This window comes from Rhinatrema bivittatum, chromosome 8 (assembly GCF_901001135.1).
Source record: "Rhinatrema bivittatum chromosome 8, aRhiBiv1.1, whole genome shotgun sequence".
Lineage (NCBI taxonomy): Eukaryota > Metazoa > Chordata > Amphibia > Gymnophiona > Rhinatrematidae > Rhinatrema > Rhinatrema bivittatum.
The window spans coordinates 146,582,931-146,587,683 of record NC_042622.1 but is presented as its reverse complement, the minus strand read 5'-3'; positions in this window follow the sequence as shown (position 1 = coordinate 146,587,683).

Genomic DNA, 4,753 nt, shown 5'->3' with positions numbered 1-4,753 from the left:
AAACTCTGCAAAAAAAGACACTTGGAACTCCTATGAAAGACTTTTTGTAATGCGTATTAAGTGTGTGCTTGGGCCCTCAGAAAGCCATGAATAAACAGAATTACCATTACAATGTAGTAAACCTCCCATACCAAAACAATCCTAACAATCTTATCTATAAAAAAGCAACACTTCACATATTACACCAGGCCCTAGAACACCACCAAAACTCTTATTATGAAACCAGGCTGCTATAGATCCCTAAACAGAAATTACATGCCAACAAAATACCTCACCTAAATACCTCACCTCGGTGACATATGCAGAGCACAGAGAGACTCTCACCAAATACAGAATAAAAAGATCAGAAAGTATAAACAGAAATGTGCTGAGAAGAACTGAACTGGAACCCCTAACAAGCCAGCCTCTATATGCAGAGCAACAATGGAAAAACAGAAAAATTACCATTCTTCATAAAACATTAAGTAATAAAATCAAGAAATATAAAATATAAATCATAATAGTAAAATCATATCCATAAAAATAATAAATATTTTAAACCAGTTAATGAATAGAATATCCAAAATTTTCCAAACACCAATAAAATATTTCAAAACAACTGATGAATAAAAATTCCAATAATTAATAAATGTTTTATTCTCTTCCCGAAAATAATTAAATATTTCAAAAGATCAGAAACAACAAATTACACCCAATAATTAAAACTAATAAAGATTAAAAAATATCCTGCTCTCCATACCTGTGATCTGATTTCCAGTCACCCTGCGATTGTCTTGGATTGGGAGAGGTAGGGCTGCACAAATTTTATCTTCTGTCTCACACACAAGCACAATAACACATTCATTATCTCACACACTCCCTCTGTCTGACATACACAGACTTCCTCTCACTCAAAGATATATTGTGTATGTGTATGCTTGCCTGTGAGATCCTATATGTGACACACAAGCACACAGGATCTCACACAAACACATTCACAGGCACCCAAGCTCTCACACAGACACACACATATGCTCTCACATAGTCACACACAAACACACAGGCTTTCACACAGACACACACACACACACACACACATAGGCTCTCACACAGACACATGCACACACACTTAAGCCTTCTCTTAAGTTCCAATATATCAACATACATCTCAAACAGACTCAACCCAATTGGCTAGACCAGAGCTTTCCAAACTTTTCATGTTGGTGACACACTTTTTAGACAAACATAATTTCACGACACGGTAATTCAGTCTACTAGTAAACCAGAGGTTAAAGGTTAAACGAACGAAACATTTCGACAATTTATGTATGTTTCCTTAAATATATACATAAATAAAATGTTTCACGACACAACCTATCTCATGAAAACCTTAAATTTATATTAAAAATATATATTCCAAGATTCATGTTATTGTTATAATTTGAGAAACAATAATAAAACAAATTGTCTGTCCCCCACACACTCATCTCTCGCCCCCTCAAGCACATGTCTGTCCCCCCAGCACGTTTGCCCCCCACTCACTCATCTCTCTCCCCCCAGCACATGTCTGGCCCCCACACTCATGTACCTCGTCTTTTTGATTGTTGCCAGTTAAGTGCTTCACTCCCTTCCATGATCACCAGACACTGCTGCTTGCAGTCAGTACTCCTCATGGCCAGGCCTCATCGGCAGGAGCAGGCAATGCAAGGATGGCTGGGCTCGTTCCACCCACCAAGCCCCCCCAAAAAACGCGATTGACAGCAAAAATCACCCAATAATAAGCAACCCATAAACTGAAAAAAAAAAGTGAATCTCTAGAAAAAAAAAAGCCCAAACTCGCATCAGAGTTGACCGGGCTTGCGCGACACACCTGCACACTGCAGGCGACACACTAACGTGTCCCGACACACAGTTTGGAAAGCTCTGGGCTAGACTCTCGGTCCAGCCCCAGTATATACATATGTACTCTACCTCTAGTTTTTGCTATCCTTTTACTTCCTGGCTACTCTAGCCCCCAAGTTCAATCTCCCTGTTATATGTAACTGTGCTTCGGCCTTCCTGTTATAGGGTTATGTTGTTAATTCCTTAGTTCCATGTAAACCGGTTTGATATGAATCTTGTCATGAAGATCGGTATAGAAAATGTCAAACAAACAAACAAATAAATAAATAAATAAATACATACATACATACATACAGGCTCTCAGACGCACAGGTTCGGCCTTGGTGGGATGAGCTCCATCATGGCCCCGCGGGCCTTCTCTTATAGTTGGGCCATGGTGGGATGAGTTCCACCACAGCTCACCGACCTTCCTGTTTGGGAGAGGGAGAGCAGAAGCTGAGTGCGCCCCTGGGAAAGGTTATGCATGGGTGTGCATGCACGCAAATAAAGGGAACATGGGCCTCTCATTTTCAGCCGTTGGCAGAATGAATACCACCAGTGGCCTGTGGCCTCTCTCCTTCGTCTGCCAACAGGTAAGGGTCTGCTGGCAGCCCCATGGCCTCTCCTGCTGCTGCCAGCTTGCCACTCCCCTGGGTGTGCTGCTCCAGGTAAATGCATGTTATGCACACCTGGTCGCATGGACCTGAATGAAGCAATGTGACAAGGTGGTGACTAAAGCCAGGGGGATGCTGGGCTGCATACAGAGAGCAATAACCAGCAGGAAAAAGGAGGTGATAATGGCCTTGAACAGGTCTTTGGTGAGACCTCACCTGGAGTACTGTGTTCATATCTGTAAACTGAAACTCAAAAAGGATAGAGAGTGGATGGAAATGGTCCAGGAAAGGGTGACCAAAATGGTGTGGGGTCTGTATCAGAAGTCTTATGAGAAAAGGCTGAAGGATCTAAATATGTATACTCTGGAGGAGAGGAAGTGCAGGAGAGAGATTTATTTATTTATTTATTTAAGCAATTTATAGCCCTCTGATCCACCAATCTCATGATACCTGAAATATATTAATGATGCACAAAAATCAAACCTTTCCCATTGGAAATGACACTGTAGAACAAGGGGTCACAATATTTAACTCTAGGGAGGACAACTCAGAACCAACATCAGGAAATATTTCTTCACGGAGAGGGTGGTGGATCCCTGGAATGCCCTTCTGGAAGAGGTGGTGAAAATGAGAATGATACTGGAATTCCAAAGGGCATGGGATAAACACCGCAGATCCTTGGAGGCTAAATGATGGAAATTAAGAAATGGGGTAGCCTATATTTTTTAGGTGTAACATTTCTGCATGGGCTTAACCTGCACGGAGCAGCAGTTGCTATTCTTAACAGAAGGCTTGGGAGTAACCTGCACAGAACTGCAGTTCTACTCTTAACAGAAGACATGGAGGTTACCTGCACAGAGCGGCAGTTACTACCATAAGCAACTTGCTGGGCAGACTGAATGGACCGTTTGGTCTTTATCTGCTGTCGTTTACCTCATTGCTATATATGTTACAGGGAGGAACATGCACAACTTCATTGTTTGGATATGAAAATGATTCTTCTGTGATATTTGAAAGTTACCAATTCTTTCAGAAAGTCAGATCATTAGTTTATTCTGTTCAATGAAAGGTGAAGTGGCTTCCATGGCTTCACTGGTTCATTGGATTAAGAAGATGATAGGAGTGGCCGAGACAGATAGGGAACTTCCTCTACCCAAGCGTTGGAAAGCACATTCTACTATAGTGCAGATGGTTTTGTGGGCAGAGCTCCAGTTAGTTCTGCTACTGGAGATCTGCAAAGCAACAACCTGGTCGTTCTTACATTCATCCATATCATGTAGATAATGAGGCCAATATTCAGTAGGCTGTTTAGTGGACAAGTTATCCAGCTACAGTTAGCCGGATAACTTGTCCCGAATATTCAGTGGGATAAATCTCTCGCTGAATATACTTGTTTAAAGTTATCCGGCTAACTTTCACCCTAACCTGCCATTGTTTGAATATGACCGGCTAAGCCTAACGTTATCCAGCTTCGTGTGGCCGAATAGCTATCTACTTAGCTGGATATTTTCAGAGATAACCAGATAGGTAGCACAACTTAAAAAATAAACACCAAGTTGCATGCCTCCCTGCCCGATGCCCCCCCTCCCGCACTAAATATCACTACCCTCCCCCCTCCGCTGACCAAGAAAACTGGTGCAACCTGAAAAATTGAATTTAAAGTAGCAAGATGATCACCCCCAGCCGGGGCCTCCAGGCATTCCCCCTCCCTCCCCTTTAAAATCTGTTTACATGACCCCTTCTTCCCATCACCTAAACAGCCACATTACACCCCCTCCCAAGCAGATACCCTCCAAAACATCCATTATCTTTATAATCATCCCCCTCATCTTGCCAGATCACTTTGCTATATGATCCCATCCTCTTCCAGCATTACTTAGGTAATAATGCTGGAAGCGTACTTTTACACTAAAAAGTATGCTTTCAGCCAGGCCTGATGCAACCGGGTGTGCACACCGTGCATTTTCATGGGGTAACACACCTGAGGGGCAGCAGCAGCAGGAGAGGAGGCGGAGACGCTGGCTGGGCTCAGCTGGCCAGCAGCCAAAAACAAAAAAAGGCCTGCGAAGAAGAGAGGTGGGCCACCGGCAGGGCTCAGCCCGCCAGCAACTAAAAGTGACTAGCCCGCAGGGCTCATCCCACCACGGCCCAAACGTAAGGGAGAAGGAGGCTGGCAGGGCCGTGGTGGAGCTCATCCCACCATGGCTCGAAGTGAAAAGGAGGACGGAGGTGGCTCTGGTGGAGCCCATCCCACTGTGGACTGCAGAAAGGAGGCTGCG